Raw genomic sequence first — 19557 nt, 5'->3', positions numbered from 1 at the left:
CGACATACTACATATATCGCTTAAATTCTCATGCAAATTATGTTACAAAGTTGCCCATTAATTTTATTTAAATTAAGTCGAATTTTCAGCTTATTCTAATTCATGTTAAATAATTTTTAACTCTCAATAATCTAGGTTAAATATATAAGAATCAGTCATGTAAATAAGGACTAAAACGTACAAAAACGCACGTTATATCTTCAGTGCTATTAACCAGGAATTTTCTCTCATTATCCCTTGATCAAAGACTAATTACCAGCCTAAAAAAAAAAAAAAAAGTGGATGCCTATGGAAGAAAATGTCGTCAAAAATTTCGTTTTACATCAATGGGGAGGAAAAAAAACTGCTGTGATGGCCCTTTGATAAGTGAAAATTTGGTGAGACTGGTAACTTAACTCTCAAAAAGATACTTTTGGAAAAAGATACTTTTGGAAAAAGATACTTTTGGAAAAAGATACTTTTGGAAAAAGATACTTTTGGAAAAATATACTTTTGGAAAAATATACTTTTGGAAAAAGATACTTTTGGAAAAAGATACTTTTGGAAAAAGATACTTTTGTAAAAAGATACTTTTGGAAAAGATACTTTTGGAAAAAGATACTTTTGGAAAAAGATACTTTTGGAAAAATATACTTTTGGAAAAAGATACTTTTGGAAAAAGATACTTTTGCATAAATATACTTTTCGAAAAAGATACTTTTGGAAAAAGATACTTTTGGAAAAATATACTTTTGTAAAAATATATTTTTGTGAAAAGATACTTTTGCAAAAAGATACTTTTGTAAAAATATACTTTTGTAAAAAGATACTTTTGGAAAAAGATACTTTTGGAAAAATATACTTTTGGAAAAAGATACTTTTGGAAAAAGATACTTTTGGAAAAAGATACTTTTGGAAAAAGATACTTTTGTAAAAAGATACTTTTGGAAAAAGATATTTTTTGAAAAAGATACTTTTGGAAAAATATACTTTTGGAAAAAGATACTTTTGGTAAAAGATACTTTTGGAAAAATATACTTTTGTAAAAAGATACTTTTGGAAAAGATACTTTTGTAAAAAGATACTTTTGGAAAAATATACTTTTGTAAAAAGATACTTTTGTAAAAAGATACTTTTGGAAAAAGATACTTTTGGAAAAAGATACTTTTGTAAAAATATACTTTTGGAAAAAGATACTTTTGGAAAAAGATACTTTTCTAAAAATATACTTTTGGAAAAAGATACTTTTGGAAAAGATACTTTTGTAAAAAGATACTTTTGTAAAAAGATACTTTTGGAAAAAGATACTTTTGGAAAAAGATACTTTTGTAAAAAGATACTTTTGGAAAAAGATACTTTTGTAAAAATATATTTTTGTGAAAAGATACTTTTGCAAAAAGATACTTTTGCAAAAAGATACTTTTGGAAAAAGATACTTTTGTAAAAAGATACTTTTGGAAAAAGATACTTTTGGAAAAAGATACTTTTGTAAAAAGATACTTTTGGAAAAATACTTTTGATACTTTTGGATAAAAAAGATACTTTTGGAAAAAGATACTTTTGGAAAAAGATACTTTTGGAAAAAGATACTTTTCTAAAAATATACTTTTGGAAAAAGATACTTTTGGAAAAGATACTTTTGTAAAAAGATACTTTTGGAAAAAGATACTTTTGTAAAAAGATACTTTTGGAAAAAGATACTTTTGCAAAAATATACTTTTGCAAAAATATACTTTTTAAAAAAGATACTTTTGGAAAAAGATACTTTTGTAAAAATATACTTTTGGAAAAAGATACTTTTGGAAAAAGATACTTTTCTAAAAATATACTTTTGGAAAAAGATACTTTTGGAAAAATATACTTTTGTAAAAATATACTTTTGTAGAAAGATACTTTTGGAAAAAGATACTTTTGTAAAAAGATATTTTTGTAAAAATATACTTTTGGAAAAAGATACTTTTGGAAAAAGATACTTTTGGAAAAGATACTTTTGTAAAAAGATACTTTTGTAAAAAGATACTTTTGATACTTTTGTGAAAAGATACTTTTGATACTTTTGGAAAAGATACTTTTGTAAAAAGATACTTTTGGAAAAATATACTTTTGTAAAAAGATACTTTTGGAAAAGATACTTTTGGAAAAGATACTTTTGGAATAGAGGTACTTTTGAACTTTATCAAGTTGTGTGTCACTCAGTGTAGAGCTTTATCAAGTGTGTCACACAGTGTAGAGCTTTATCAAGTGTGTCACACAGTGTAGAGCTTTATCAAGTGTGTCACTCAGTGTAGAGCTTTATCAAGTGTGTCACACAGTGTAGAGCTTTATCAAGTGTCACTCAGTGTAGAGCTTTATCAAGTGTGTCACTCAGTGTAGAGCTTTATCAAGTGTGTCACTCAGTGTAGAGCTTTATCAAGTGTGTCACACAGTGTAGAGCTTTATCAAGTGTTTGTCATCAAGTGTGTCACTCAGTGTAGAGCTTTATCAAGTGTGTCACACAGTGTAGAGCTTTATCAAGTGTGTCACACAGTGTAGAGCTTTATCAAGTGTGTCACACAGGGTAGAGCGTTATCAGGTGTGTCACAAGTGTGTCACACAGTGTAGAGCTTTATCAAGTGTGTCACACAGTGTAGAGCTTTATCATGTGTGTCACACAGTGTAGAGCTTTATCAAGTGTGTCACACAGTGTAGAGCTTTATCAAGTGTGTCACACAGTGTAGAGCTTTATCATGTGTGTCACACAGTGTAGAGCTTTATCAAGTTGTGTGTCACTCAGTGTAGAGCTTTATCAAGTGTGTCACACAGTGTAGAGCTTTATCATGTGTGTCACACAGTGTAGATCTTTATCATGTGTGTCACACAGTGTAGATCTTTATCAAGTGTGTCACACAGTGTAGAGCTTTATCAAGTGTGTCACACAGTGTAGAGCTTTATCATGTGTGTCACACAGTGTAGAGCTTTATCATGTGTGTCACACAGTGTAGAGCTTTATCATGTGTGTCACACAGTGTAGAGCTTTATCATGTGTGTCACACAGTGTAGAGCTTTATCATGTGTCACACAGTGTAGAGCTTTACAAGTTGTGTGTCACTCAGTGTAGAGCTTTATCATGTGTGTCACACAGTGTAGAGCTTTATCATGTGTCACACAGTGTAGAGCTTTACAAGTTGTGTGTCACTCAGTGTAGAGCTTTATCATGTGTGTCACACAGTGTAGAGCTTTATCATGTGTGTCACACAGTGTAGAGCTTTACAAGTTGTGTGTCACTCAGTGTAGAGCTTTATCATGTGTGTCACACAGTGTAGAGCTTTATCAAGTGTGTCACACAGTGTAGAGCTTTATCAAGTGTGTCACACAGTGTAGAGCTTTATCAAGTGTGTCACACAGTGTAGAGCTTTATCAAGTGTGTCACTCAGTGTAGAGCTTTATCAAGTGTGTCACACAGTGTAGAGCTTTATCAAGTGTGTCACACAGTGTAGAGCTTTATCAAGTGTGTCACACAGTGTAGAGCTTTATCAAGTGTGTCACACAGTGTAGAGCTTTATCAAGTGTGTCACTCAGTGTAGAGCTTTATCAAGTGTGTCACTCAGTGTAGAGCTTTATCAAGTGTGTCACACAGTGTAGAGCTTTATCAAGTGTGTCACACAGTGTAGAGCTTTATCAAGTGTGTCACACAGTGTAGAGCTTTATCAAGTGTGTCACTCAGTGTAGAGCTTTATCAAGTGTGTCACACAGTGTAGAGCTTTATCAAGTGTGTCACACAGTGTAGAGCTTTATCAAGTGTGTCACACAGTGTAGAGCTTTATCAAGTGTGTCACACAGTGTAGAGCTTTATCAAGTGTGTCACTCAGTGTAGAGCTTTATCAAGTGTGTCACTCAGTGTAGAGCTTTATCAAGTGTGTCACACAGTGTAGAGCTTTATCAAGTGTGTCACACAGTGTAGAGCTTTATCATGTGTGTCACAGTGTAGAGCTTTATCAAGTGTGTCACTCAGTGTAGAGCTTTATCAAGTGTGTCACACAGTGTAGAGCTTTATCAAGTGTGTCACTCAGTGTAGAGCTTTATCAAGTGTGTCACACAGTGTAGAGCTTTATCAAGTTGTGTCACACAGTGTAGAGCTTTCTCAAGTGTGTCACACAGTGTAGATCTTTATCAAGTGTGTCACACTGTGTAGAGCTTTATTAAGTGTGTCACACTGTGTAGAGCTTTATCAAGTGTGTCACTCAGTGTAGAGCTTTATCAAGTGTGTCACACTGTGTAGAGCTTTATCAAGTGTGTCACACAGTGTAGAGCTTTATCAAGTGTGTCACTCAGTGTAGAGCTTTATCAAGTGTGCCACACAGTGTAGAGCTTTATCAAGTGTCACTCAGTGTAGAGCTTTATCAAGTGTGTCACTCAGTGTAGAGCTTTATCAAGTGTGTCACACAGTGTAGAGCTTTATCAAGTGTGTCACACAGTGTAGAGCTTTATCAAGTGTGTCACACAGTGTAGAGCTTTATCAAGTGTGTCACACAGTGTAGAGCTTTATCAAGTGTGTCACTCAGTGTAGAGCTTTATCAAGTGTGTCACTCAGTGTAGAGCTTTATCAAGTGTGTCACTCAGTGTAGAGCTTTATCAAGTGTGTCACACAGTGTAGAGCTTTATCAAGTGTCACACAGTGTAGAGCTTTATCAAGTGTCACACAGTGTAGAGCTTTATCAAGTGTGTCACTCAGTGTAGAGCTTTATCAAGTGTCACTCAGTGTAGAGCTTTATCAAGTGTGTCACACAGTGTAGAGCTTTATCAAGTGTGTCACTCAGTGTAGAGCTTTATCAAGTGTCACACAGTGTAGAGCTTTATCAAGTGTGTCACACAGTGTAGAGCTTTATCAAGTGTCACACAGTGTAGAGCTTTATCAAGTGTCACACAGTATAGAGATTTATCAAGTGTGTCACTCAGTGTAGAGCTTTATCAAGTGTGTCACACAGTGTAGAGCTTTATCAAGTGTCACACAGTATAGAGATTTATGAAGTGTGTCACACAGTGTAGAGCTTTATCAAGTGTCACACAGTGTAGTGCTTTATCAAGTGTGTCACTCAGTGTAGAGCTTTATCAAGTGTGTCACTCAGTGTAGAGCTTTATCAAGTGTGTCACACAGTGTAGAGCTTTGTCAAGTGTGTCACACAGTGTAGAGCTTTATCAAGTGTGTCACACAGTGTAGAGCTTTCTCAAGTGTGTCACACTGTGTAGAGCTTTATCAAGTGTCACACAGTGTAGAGCTTTATCAAGTGTCACACAGTGTAGAGCTTTATCAAGTGTGTCACTCAGTGTAGAGCTTTATCAAGTGTCACTCAGTGTAGAGCTTTATCAAGTGTGTAACACAGTGTAGAGCTTTATCAAGTGTCACACAGTGTAGAGCTTTATCAAGTGTGTCACTCAGTGTAGAGCTTTATCAAGTGTGTCACACAGTGTAGAGCTTTATCAAGTGTGTCACACAGTGTAGAGCTTTATCAAGTGTCACACAGTGTAGTGCTTTATCAAGTGTGTCACTCAGTGTAGAGCTTTATCAAGTGTGTCACTCAGTGTAGAGCTTTATCAAGTGTCACACAGTGTAGAGCTTTATCAAGTGTGTCACTCAGTGTAGAGCTTTATCAAGTGTGTCACACAGTGTAGAGCTTTATCAAGTGTGTCACTCAGTGTAGAGCTTTATCAAGTGTGTCACTCAGTGTAGAGCTTTATCAAGTGTGTCACACAGTGTAGAGCTTTATCAAGTGTCACACAGTGTAGAGCTTTATCAAGTGTGTCACACTGTAGAGCTTTATCAAGTGTGTCACACTGTGTAGAGCTTTATCAAGTGTGTCACACTGTGTAGAGCTTTATCAGGTGTCACACAGTGTAGAGCTTTATCAAGTGTCACACTGTGTAGAGCTTTATCAAGTGTGTCACACTGTGTAGAGCTTTATCAAGTGTCACTTATGATGTTTGCGTCTCAATCTCGAGGTTAAACTGTTGAGGTTGACCACTAAACTGTGTGATTCATCAGCTGTGTCCTCGTAGCTCAGGGCTACAACGTCTAGTTCACAACGGAGGTGGCCTGGGTTCGATCACCATGTGAGGTGTATAAGGAAATGCGTAGCAGCCACTTGTTGAACCATGTGTTTGGTTTGTGGTCTGTCTGGAGTTCATCACTGTTCTCTCTTGTTGTTGTAATTTCTTTTATATCTTTCAGTGGTCCAAGCACTTGAGCTCAACACTGTAATATCAAAATTTCTTCAAGGCAGAAGGGACTGACTACCTCAGAATCTCAGTCACTGTATCTCTATTACCCCTTAAACTGTATCAGTAAATATCTATTCCTAAATCTCTGCTGGTTATCCCTAAATCTCTGCTGGTTATCCCTAAATCTCTGCTGGTTATCCTTAAATCTGCTGGTTATCCCTAAATCTCTCTTGGGTATCCCTAAATCTCTGCTGGGTATTCCAAAAATGCTGCATCATACTTACGATTATTAAATATTATATACCAGAGTTATTACATAAAGTGCCTTGTGATGCAGCACCTCTTAACTCTACCATTGTTTACATGTATTAAATATTATATACCAGAGTTATTACATAAAGTGCCTTGTGATGCAGTACCTCTTAACTCTACCATTGTTTACATGTGGTCAATACACTCACATGTTTTTCTCGGTGGCAGTTGTGGTGACTGGTTGATAGTGAGCACTGCTGGGGCACACACTGCTTCCACTGCTTCTCTCAGCGTCCACTGAGGTAAGTCCTTCCACTGCTTCTCTCAGCATCCACTGAGCTAAGTTCTTCCACTGCTTCTCTCAGCATCCACTGATGAAATTGCTTATTCTGTAGTTATACAGTGGTAGTAACAGTAGTTATATAGTGGTAGTAACAGTAGTTATACAGTGGTAGTAACAGTAGTTATACAGTGGTAGTAACAGTAGTTATATAGTGGTAGTAACAGTTGTTATACAGTGGTAGTAACAGTAGTTATATAGTGGTAGTAACAGTAGTTATACAGTGATATTAACAGTAGTTATACAGTGGTAGTAACAGTTATACAGTGGTAGTAACAGTAGTTATATAGTGGTAGTAACAGTAGTTATACAGTGATATTAACAGTAGTTATACAGTGGTAGTAACAGTAGTTATACAGTGGTAGTAACAGTAGTTATACAGTGGTAGTAACAGTTATACAGTGGTAGTAACAGTAGTTATACAGTGGTAGTAACAGTTATACAGTGATATTAACAGTAGTTATACAGTGGTAGTAACAGTAGTTATACAGTGGTAGTAACAGTAGTTATACAGTGGTAGTAACAGTAGTTACATAGTGGTAGTAACAGTAATTATACAGTGTAATAAAGTTGGTAGAATTACCGACAATATGTAAAGTAAAAGGACACAAGTGCAACTAATGTGACATTTATTGTGGCAACGTTTCGCTCTCCAGGAGCTTTATCAAGCCATTACGTAATGGCTTGATAAAGCTCCTGGAGAGCGAAACGTTGCCACAATAAATGTCACATTAGTTGCACTTGTGTCCTTTTACTTTAATTATACAGTGGTTGTAACAGTAGTTATATAGTGGTAGTAACAGTAGTTATACAGTGGTAGTAACAGTAGTTATATAGTGGTAGTAACAGTAGTTATACAGTGGTAGTAACAGTAGTTATACAGTGGTAGTAACAGTAGTTGCATAGTGGTAGTAACAGTAATTATACAGTGGTTGTAACAGTTATATAGTGGTAGTAACAATAGTTATACAGTGGTAGTAACAGTAGTTGCATAGTGGTAGTAACAGTAGTTATACAGTGGTAGTAACAGTAGTTATATAGTGGTAGTAACAGTTATACAGTGGTAGTAACAGTAGTTATATAGTGGTAGTACCAGTAGTTATACAGTGGTTGTAACAGTAGTTATATAGTGGTAGTAACAGTAGTTATACAGTGGTAGTAACAGTAGTTATATAGTGGTAGTAACAGTAGTTATACAGTGGTAGTAACAGTAGTTATATAGTGGTAGTAACAGTAGTTATACAGTGGTTGTAACAGTTATATAGTGGTAGTAACTGTAGTTATACAGTGGTAGTAACAGTAGTTATACAGTGGTAGTAACAGTAGTTATACAGTGGTAGTAACAGTAGTTATATAGTGGTAGTAACAGTAGTTATACAGTGGTAGTAACAGTAGTTATGTAGTGGTAGTAACAGTAGTTATACAGTGGTTGTAACAGTTATATAGTGGTAGTAACAGCAGTTATACAGTGGTAGTAACAGTAGTTATATAGTGGTAGTAACAGTAGTTATATAGTGGTAGTAACAGTAGTTATACAGTGGTAGTAACAGTAGTTATGTAGTGGTAGTAACAGTAGTTATACAGTGGTTGTAACAGTTATATAGTGGTAGTAACAGCAGTTATACAGTGGTAGTAACAGTAGTTATATAGTGGTAGTAACAGTAGCTATAAATTGGTAGTAACAGTAGTTATACAGTGGTAGTAACAGTAGTTATATAGTGGTAGTAACAGAAGTTATATAGTGGTAGTAACAGTTATATAGTAGTAGTAACAGTAGTTATACAGTGGTAGTAACAGTAGTTATATAGTGGTAGTAACAGTAGTTATACAGTGGTAGTAACAGTAGTTATACAGTGGTAGTAACAGTAGTTATACAGTGGTAGTAACAGTTATATAGTGGTAGTAACAGTAGTTATAGAGTGGTAGTAACAGTAGTTATATAGTGGTAGTAACAGTAGTTATACAGTGGTAGTAACAGTAGTTACACAGTGGTAGTAACAGTTATACAGTGGTTGTAACAGTTATATAGTGGTAGTAACAGTTGTATAGTGTAGTAACAGTAGTTATACAGTGGGAGTAACAGTAGTTATACAGTGGTAGTAACAGTAGTTATACAGTGGTAGTAACAGTAGTTATATAGTGGTAGTAACAGTAGTTATTTAGTGGTAGTAACAGTAGTTATACAGTGGTTGTAACAGTAATTATATAGTGGTAGTAGCAGTAGTTATACAGTGGTTGTAACAGTAGTTATATAGTTGTAGTAACAGTAGTTATACAGTGGTAGTAACAGTAGTTATATAGTGGTAGTAACAGTAGTTATACAGTGGTTGTAACAGTAGTTATATAGTGGTAGTAACAGTAGTTATATAGTGGTAGTAACAGTAGTTATACAGTGGTTGTAACAGTAGTTATATAGTGGTAGTAACAGTAGTTACATAGTGGTAGTAACAGTAGTTATACAGTGGTAGTAACAGTAGTTATATAGTGGTAGTAACAGTAGTTATACAGTGGTAGTAACAGTAGTTATAAAGTGGTAGTAACAGTAGTTATACAATGGTAGTAACAGTAGTTATACAGTGGTAGTAACAGTAGTTATACTGGTAGTAACAGTAGTTATACTAGTAGTAACAGTAGTTATACTAGTAGTAACAGTAGTTATACTAGTAGTAACAGTAGTTATACTAGTAGTAACAGTAGTTATACTGGTAGTAACAGTAGTTATACTAGTAGTAACAGTAGTTATACTAGTAGTAACAGTAGTTATACTGGTAGTAACAGTAGTTATACTAGTAGTAACAGTAGTTATACTAGTAGTAACAGTAGTTATACTAGTAGTAACAGTAGTTATACTAGTAGTAACAGTAGTTATACTAGTAGTAACAGTAGTTATACTAGTAGTAACAGTAGTTATACTAGTAGTAACAGTTATACAGTGGTAGTTATAGTAACAGTAGTTATACAGTAGTAACAGTAGTTATACTAGTAAACAGTAGTTATATAGTGGTAGTAACAGTAGTAACAGTATACTAGTAGTAACAGTAGTTATACAGTAGTAACAGTAGTTATACTAGTGGTAGTAACAGTAGTTATACTAGTGGTAGTAACAGTAGTTATACTGGTAGTAACAGTAGTTATACTAGTGGTAGTAACAGTAGTTATACTGGTGGTAGTAACAGTAGTTATATAGTGGTAGTAACAGTAGTTATACTAGTAGTAACAGTAGTAACAGTAGTAACAGTAGTATACTAGTGGTAGTAACAGTAGTTATACTGGTAGTAACAGTAGTTATACAGTGGTAGTAACAGTAGTTATACTAGTGTAACAGTAGTATACTAGTAGTATACAGTGGTAGTAACAGTAGTTATACAGTAGGTAGTAACAGTAGTTATAGTGGTAGTAACAGTAGTTATACTAGTAGTAACAGTAGTTATACTGGTAGTAACAGTAGTTATACTGGTGGTAACAGTAGTTATACTAGTAGTAACAGTAGTTATACAGTGGTAGTAACAGTAGTTATATAGTGGTAGTAACAGTAGTTATATAGTAGTAGTAACAGTAGTTATACTGGTAGTAACAGTAGTTATATAGTGGTAGTAACAGTAGTTATACTGGTAGTAACAGTAGTTATACTAGTAGTAACAGTAGTTATACTAGTAGTAACAGTAGTTATACTGGTAGTAACAGTAGTTATACTGGTAGTAACAGTAGTTATACTGGTAGTAACAGTAGTTATACTGGTAGTAACAGTAGTTATACTGGTAGTAACAGTAGTTATACTAGTAGTAACAGTAGTTATACTGGTAGTAACAGTAGTTATACTAGTAGTAACAGTAGTTATACTGGTAGTAACAGTAGTTATACTAGTGAACAGTAGTAACAGTAGTTATATAGTGGTAGTAACAGTAGTTATACTAGTGGTAGTAACTGGTAGTAGTTATACTAGTAGTAACAGTAGTTATACTGGTAGTAACAGTAGTTATACTAGTAGTAACAGTAGTTATACTGGTAGTAACAGTAGTTATACTAGTAGTAACAGTAGTTATACTGGTAGTAACAGTAGTTATACTAGTAGTAACAGTAGTTATACTAGTAGTAACAGTAGTTATACTGGTAGTAACAGTAGTAACAGTAGTTATAGTGGTAGTAACAGTAGTTATACTAGTGGTAGTTAACTGTAGTTATATACTAGTAGTAACAGTAGTTATACAGTGGTAGTAACAGTAGTTATACAGTGGTAGTATCAGTAGTTATACAGTGGTAGTAACAGTAGTTATACAGTGGTAGTAACAGTAGTTATATAGTGGTAGTAACAGTAGTTATACAGTGGTAGTAACAGTAGTTATACAGTGGTAGTAACAGTAGTTATACAGTGGTAGTAACAGTAGTTATACAGTGGTAGTAACAGTAGTTATATAGTGGTAGTAACAGTTGTTATACAGTGGTAGTAACAGTAGTTATATAGTGGTAGTAACAGTAGTTATATAGTGGTAGTAACAGTAGTTATACAGTGGTAGTAACAGTAGTTATACAGTGGTTGTAACAGTAGTTATACAGTGGTAGTAACAGTAGTTATACAGTGGTAGTAACAGTAGTTATACAGTGGTAGTAACAGTAGTTATACAGTGGTAGTAACAGTTGTTATATAGTGGTAGTAACAGTTGTTATACAGTGGTAGTAACAGTAGTTATACAGTGGTAGTAACAGTAGTTATACAGTGGTAGTAACAGTAGTTATATAGTGGTAGTAACAGTAGTTATACAGTGGTAGTAACAGTAGTTATACAGTGGTAGTAACAGTAGTTATACAGTGGTAGTAACAGTAGTTATAGTGGTAGTAACAGTAGTTATACAGTGGTAGTAACAGTAGTTATACAGTGGTAGTAACAGTAGTTATACAGTGGTAGTAACAGTAGTAACAGTAGTTATACTAGTAGTAACAGTAGTTATACTAGTAGTAACAGTAGTTATACTAGTAGTAACAGTAGTTATACTAGTAGTAACAGTAGTTATATAGTGGTAGTAACAGTAGTTATACAGTGGTAGTAACAGTAGTTATAAAGTGGTAGTAACAGTTATACAATGGTAGTAACAGTAGTTATACAGTGGTAGTAACAGTAGTTATACAGTGGTAGTAACAGTAGTTATACAATGATAGTAACAGTAGTTATACAGTGGTAGTAACAGTTATATAGTGGTAGTAACAGTTATGCAGTGGTAGTAACAGTAGTTATACAGTGGTAGTAACAGTAGTTATACAGTGGTAGTAACAGTAGTTATACAGTGATAGTAACAGTAGTTATACAGTGGTAGTAACAGTAGTTATACAGTGGTAGTAACAGTAGTTATACAGTGGTAGTAACAGTAGTTATACAGTGGTAGTAACAGTAGTTATACAGTGGTAGTAACAGTAGTTATACAGTGGTAGTAACAGTAGTTATACAGTGGTAGTAACAGTAGTTACACAGTGGTAGTAACAGTAGTTATACAGTGGTAGTAACAGTAGTTATACAGTGGTAGTAACAGTAGTTACACAGTGGTAGTAACAGTAGTTACACAGTGGTAGTAACAGTAGTTATACAGTGGTAGTAACAGTAGTTATACAGTGGTAGTAACAGTAGTTACACAGTGGTAGTAACAGTAGTTACACAGTGGTAGTAACAGTAGTTACACAGTGGCAGTAACAGTAGTTACACAGTGGTAGTAACAGTAGTTATACAGTGGTAGTAACAGTAGTTATACAGTGGTAGTAACAGTAGTTACACAGTGGTAGTAACAGTTGTTATACAGTGGTAGTAACAGTAGTTACACAGTGGTAGTAACAGTAGTTACACAGTGGTAGTAACAGTTGTTATACAGTGATAGTAACAGTAGTTACACAGTGGTAGTAACAGTAGTTACACAGTGGTAGTAACAGTAGTTATACAGTGGTAGTAACAACAGTAATAATAATAATAATAATAATAATAATAACTGAAAGCAGTCTATAATTTACACACTAAAAATACTCCACATTCCGGGTTTCTTACTCACAGAAAACTGAATATAAATCCCAATCATACAACGTTAATCATACAACATTAATCATACAACATTAATCATACAACATTAATCATTCGTCGAGGTTTAATAAAAACACATTTACAAATGTTATTTTGATATTTTGAAGTGTTTTTTTGAATATTATGAGCTTGGACATCCAGCAGGCTTATGTGAGTAGAGTTGAGTAGTTTTTATGATTTTTGGTGCTGTTGGAGTGTGACCAAGGTGATATTTATGACTATTATGGGAAAAATGGTTGGCAGGACTTGAGTCCTGGAGGTGGGAAGTGCAGTGCTTGTACTCTGAAGGATGGTGGTGGTGGTGGGAAGTACAGTGCTTGTACTCTGAAGGATGGTGGTGGTGGTGGGAAGTACAGTGCTTGTACTCTGAAGGATGGTGGTGGTGGTGGGAAGTACAGTGCTTGTACTCTGAAGGATGGTGGTGGTGGTGGGAAGTGCAGTGCTTGTACTCTGAAGGATGGTGGTGGTGGTGGGAAGTACAGTGCTTGTACTCTGAAGGATGGTGGTGGTGGTGGGAAGTGCAGTGCTTGTACTCTGAAGGATGGTGGTGGTGGTGGGAAGTGCAGTGCTTGTACTCTGAAGGATGGTGGTGGTGGGAAGTGCAGTGCTTGTACTCTGAAGGATGGTGGTGGTGGTGGGAAGTACAGTGCTTGTACTCTGAAGGATGGTGGTGGTGGTGGGAAGTACAGTGCTTGTACTCTGAAGGATGGTGGTGGTGGGAAGTACAGTGCTTGTACTCTGAAGGATGGTGGTGGTGGGAAGTGCAGTGCTTGTACTCTGAAGGATGGTGGTGGTTGTGGGAAGTACAGTGCTTGTACTCTGAAGGATGGTGGTGGTGGGAAGTGCAGTGCTTGTACTCTGAAGGATGGTGGTGGTGGGAAGTGCAGTGCTTGTACTCTGAAGGATGGTGGTGGTGGGAAGTGCAGTGCTTGTACTCTGAAAAATGGTGGTGGTGGTGGGAAGTACAGTGCTTGTACTCTGAAGGATGGTGGTGGTGGGAAGTACAGTGCTTGTACTCTGAAGGATGGTGAAAGTAGGAAGTACAGTACATGTACTCTGAAGGATGGTGGAGGTAGGAAGTACAGTACATGTACTCTGAAGGATGGTGGAAGTAGGAAGTACAGTACATGTTCTCTGAAGGATGGTGGAAGTAGGAAGTACAGTACATGTACTCTGAAGGATGGTGGAAGTAGGAAGTACAGTACATGTACTCTGAAGGATGGTGGAAGTAGGAAGTACAGTACATGTACTCTGAAGGATGGTGGAAGTAGGAAGTACAGTACATGTACTCTGAAGGATGGTGGAAGTAGGAAGTACAGTACATGTACTCTGAAGGATGGTGGAAGTAGGAAGTACAGTACATGTACTCTGAAGGATGGTGGAAGTAGGAAGTACAGTACATGTACTCTGAAGGATGGTGGAAGTAGGAAGTACAGTACATGTACTCTGAAGGATGGTGGAAGTAGGAAGTACAGTACATGTACTCTGAAGGATGGTGGAAGTAGGAAGTACAGTACATGTACTCTGAAGGATGGTGGAAGTAGGAAGTACAGTACATGTACTCTGAAGGATGGTGGAAGTAGGAAGTACAGTACATGTACTCTGAAGGATGGTGGAAGTAGGAAGTACAGTACATGTACTCTGAAGGATGGTGGAAGTAGGAAGTACAGTACATGTACTCTGAAGGATGGTGGAGGCAGGAAGTACAGTACATGTACTCTGAAGGATGGTGGAGGCAGGAAGTACAGTACATGTACTCTGAAGGATGGTGGAGGTGGTGGGAAGTACAGTACATGTACTCTGAAGGATGGTGGAGGCAGGAAGTACAGTACATGTACTCTGAAGGATGGTGGAAGTAGGAAGTACAGTACATGTACTCTGAAGGATGGTGGAAGTAGGAAGTACAGTACATGTACTCTGAAGGATGGTGGAAGTAGGAAGTACAGTACATGTACTCTGAAGGATGGTGGAGGCAGGAAGTACAGTACATGTACTCTGAAGGATGGTGGAAGTAGGAAGTACAGTACATGTACTCTGAAGGATGGTGGAGGCAGGAAGTACAGTACATGTACTCTACCTGCTTAAGCTTCCAGAAATATTCCTGCTAGCAACTTCCTGCTTACGTTATTATCTGCTGATTTCCGCTACTTACAACAAAAACATTGTTTTTGTTTGTTCTCTCTGTTTATGTTAATTAAACCGGTCACCTAACACCCAGGTACCTGCTTACTGCTAGGTGAACAGTGACAGCAGGTGATACTAGACTAATACCCAGGTACCTGCTTAGTGCTAGGTGAACAGTGACAGCAGGTGATACTAGACTAATACCCAGGTACCTGCTTACTGCTAGGTGAACAGTGACAGCAGGTGATACTAGACTAATACCCAGGTACCTGCTTACTGCTAGGTGAACAGTGACAGCAGGTGATACTAGACTAACACCCAGGTACCTGCTTACTGCTAGGTGAACAGTGACAGCAGGTGATACTAGACTAATACCCAGGTACCTGCTTACTGCTAGGTGAACAGTGACAGCAGGTGATACTAGACTAACACCCAGTACCTGCTTACTGCTAGGTGAACAGTGACAGTAGGTGATACTAGACTAACACCCAGGTACCTGCTTACTGCTAGGTGAACAGTGACAGCAGGTGATACTAGACTAACACCCAGTACCTGCTTACTGCTAGGTGAACAGTGACAGCAGGTGATACTAGACTAATACCCAGGTACCTGCTTACTGCTAGGTGAACAGTGACAGCAGGTGATACTAGACTAATACCCAGGTACCTGCTTACTGCTAGGTGAACAGTGACAGCAGGTGATACTAGACTAACACCCAGTACCTGCTTACTGCTAGGTGAACAGTGACAGCAGGTGATACTAGACTAACACCCAGTACCTGCTTACTGCTAGGTGAACAGTGACAGCAGGTGATACTAGACTAACACCCAGTACCTGCTTACTGCTAGGTGAACAGTGACAGCAGGTGATACTAGACTAACACCCAGTACCTGCTTACTGCTAGGTGAACAGTGACAGTAGGTGATACTAGACTAACACCCAGTACCTGCTTACTGCTAGGTGAACAGTGACAGCAGGTGATACTAGACTAACACCCAGTACCTGCTTACTGCTAGGTGAACAGTGACAGCAGGTGATACTAGACTAATACCCAGGTACCTGCTTACTGCTAGGTGAACAGTGACAGCAGGTGATACTAGACTAACACCCAGTACCTGCTTACTGCTAGGTGAACAGTGACAGCAGGTGATACTAGACTAACACCCAGTACCTGCTTACTGCTAGGTGAACAGTGACAGCAGGTGATACTAGACTAATACGCAGGTACCTGCTTAGTGCTAGGTGAACAGTGACAGTAGGTGATACTAGACTAATACCCAGGTACCTGCTTAGTGCTAGGTGAACAGTGACAGTAGGTGATACTAGACTAATACGCAGGTACCTGCTTAGTGCTAGGTGAACAGTGACAGCAGGTGATACTAGACTAATACCCAGGTACCGGCTTACTGCTAGGTGAACAGTGACAGTAGGTGATACTAGACTAATACCCAGGTACCTGCTTACTGCTAGGTGAACAGTGACAGCAGGTGATACTAGACTAACACCCAGTACCTGCTTACTGGTAGGTGAACAGTGACAGCAGGTGATACTAGACTAATACCCAGGTACCAGCTTACTGCTAGGTGAACAGTGACAGCAGGTGATACTAGACTAATACCCAGGTACCTGCTTACTGCTAGGTGAACAGTGACAGCAGGTGATACTAGACTAATACCCAGGTACCGGCTTACTGCTAGGTGAACAGTGACAGTAGGTGATACTAGACTAATACCCAGGTACCTGCTTACTGCTAGGTGAACAGTGACAGCAGGTGATACTAGACTAATACCCAGGTACCGGCTTACTGCTAGGTGAACAGTGACAGCAGGTGATACTAGACTAATACCCAGGTACCGGCTTACTGCTAGGTGAACAGTGACAGCAGGTGATACTAGACTAATACCCAGGTACCGGCTTACTGCTAGGTGAACAGTGACAGCAGGTGATACTAGACTAATACTCAGGTACCGGCTTACTGCTAGGTGAACAGTGACAGCAGGTGATACTAGACTAATACCCAGGTACCTGCTTAGTGCTAGGTGAACAGTGACAGCAGGTGATACTAGACTAATACGCAGGTACCTGCTTAATGCTAGGTGAACAGTGACAGTAGGTGATACTAGACTAATACCCAGGTACCTGCTTAGTGCTAGGTGAACAGTGACAGCAGGTGATACTAGACTAATACCCAGGTACCTGCTTAGTGCTAGGTGAAGTGACAGCAGGTGATACTAGACTAATACGCAGGTACCTGCTTATTGCTAGGTGAGCAGTGACAGCAGGTGATACTAGACTAATACCCAGGTACCTGCTTAGTGCTAGGTGAGCAGTGACAGTAGGTGATACTAGACTAATACCCAGGTACCTGCTTACTGCTAGGTGAACAGTGACAGCAGGTGATACTAGACTAACACCCAGTACCTGCTTACTGCTATGTGAACAGTGACAGCAGGTGATACTAGACTAATACCCGGGTACCTGCTTAGTGCTAGGTGAACAGTGACAGCAGGTGATACTAGACTAATACCCAGGTACCTGCTTAGTGCTAGGTGAGCAGTGACAGCAGGTGATACTAGACTAATACCCAGGTACCTGCTTAGTGCTAGGTGAACAGTGGCAGTAGGTGATACTAGACTAATACCCGGGTACCTGCTTAGTGCTAGGTGAGCAGTGACAGCAGGTGATACTAGACTAATACCCAGGTACCTGCTTAGTGCTAGGTGAACAGTGACAGCAGGTGATACTAGACTAATACCCAGGTACCTGCTTAGTGCTAGGTGAACAGTGACAGCAGGTGTTAGTAGACTAACACCCAGGTACCTATTTACTGCTAGACACAAGACAGGGAGACAGCATACTAGACACAAGACAGGGAGACAGCATGCTAGACACGAGACAGGGAGACAGCATACTAGACACGAGACAGGGAGACAGTATGCTAGACACCAGCCATTTTGACAGCATACTAGACACGAGACAGCATGCTAGACACAAGACAGTTAGACAGCATACTAGACACGAGACAGGGAGACAGCATACTAGACACAAGACAGTAAGACAGCATACTAGACACGAGACAGCATGCTAGACACAAGACAGTGAGACAGCATGGTAGACACGAGACGGAGACAGCATGCTAGACACAAGACAGTGAGACAGCATGCTAGACACGAGACAGGGAGACAGCATGGTAGACACAAGACAGTGAGACAGCATACTAGACACGAGACAGGGAGACAGCATGGTAGACACAAGACAGTGAGACAGCATGGTAGACACGAGACAGGGAGACAGCATGCTAGACACGAGACAGTGAGACAGCATGGTAGACACGAGACAGGGAGACAGCATGCTAGACACGAGACAGGGAGACAGCATGGTAGACACGAGACAGGGAGACAGCATGCTAGACACAAGACAGTGAGACAGCATGGTAGACACGAGACAGGGAGACAGCATGCTAGACACAAGACAGTGAGACAGCATGCTAGACACGAGACAGGGAGACAGCATGGTAGACACAAGACAGTGAGACAGCATGGTAGACACAAGACAGTGAGACAGCATGGTAGACACGAGACAGGGAGACAGCATGCTAGACACGAGACAGGGAGACAGCACCTCCCTGTCTACAAACTTCTACATTTCCACATCTTACAGTGACCACCGGAATTATAATCGTTTAAGTTGCTTAGAAAGCAAAACCAGTTTGACATGTGCTAAAAAAAGCTCTGGCAGCAGTAGATGTGGGACGTGGTTGTTGATAGAGTGAGAGGGAGGGGTACACAGTGTAAGCACACTGCGTGGGACAAATCTAGGCGGCCTTTATCTGACTTACACCTTGGTGTTTTGTCGGGGAAATTCCCTCTGCACAGCAGAGCTAGTATGTGGCCAGTAGACGATATTATCCCTGTGTTTACCGCGGGGAGAGGAGGTCCTCTCTCGCTCACACACACCTCACTATTTGCTGCTATATCTTCGTTCTAATTTTGCGGACCCTCTGATTTAGTGGGAAGTGGATCGTTGATTTTAGAAAGTAGTCGTTGATGTGTATGGAACTTAAAGTGGACACTGGAGTGAAGAAAGTGGTTACTTGTTGGCAGGAAGTGGTACAGAGTTGTTGGGAATTGGGAATTGTATTGAAGTTCACGATTCGTCAGGATGAGGATTCACAGTTGTCAGATACCGAAGACATCTCGTTCACCTTCTGCTGTTCCTCCATGCAAGGACCACCTCCATACCTCCTCTTCCACGTTCTCAACTCCAGCTGCACTTCCGTACAAGGACAACCTCGATGTCTCCTCCGTCTCAACTCCGGTTCATTCCGATACACTTCTATGCAAGAACCTCCTCGATACCTCCACACACTCAGCTCCAGCTGCACCTCCATGCAAGGACCATCTCTATACCTCCACATTCTCAACTTCAGCTGCACCTCCATGCAAGGACGACCTCTATACCTCCACACTCTCAACTCCAGAAGGTCCAACGTACCACCAGTCTTCAAGAAGAGGTATTTTTTCAGCTGAAGTCACCAGAAACACACAGACGCATTTCAAGGAACCCAGACAAGAGGACCTCAACCCAGGAACTATCATAGTCCTGGACT

The 19557-nt window shown here is 38.8% G+C and overlaps 1 protein-coding gene across 1 annotated transcript in view; it reads left to right on the top strand.

Moving 5' to 3' along the window:
* Positions 1-19557, top strand: part of LOC128704570 (uncharacterized) — a 382531-nt gene that overhangs the window by 69211 nt on the left and 293763 nt on the right. Inside the window, exon 2 of the mRNA XM_070079768.1 lies at positions 6655-6728. The gene's annotated coding sequence lies outside the window, so the exon portion shown is untranslated. The remainder of the gene's footprint in view (positions 1-6654; positions 6729-19557) is intronic.

This window comes from Cherax quadricarinatus, unplaced genomic scaffold (assembly GCF_038502225.1).
Source record: "Cherax quadricarinatus isolate ZL_2023a unplaced genomic scaffold, ASM3850222v1 Contig15, whole genome shotgun sequence".
NCBI lineage: Eukaryota > Metazoa > Arthropoda > Malacostraca > Decapoda > Parastacidae > Cherax > Cherax quadricarinatus.
The sequence above is the reverse complement of the archived record's forward strand: the minus strand, read 5'-3'. Positions and strand labels throughout refer to the sequence as shown.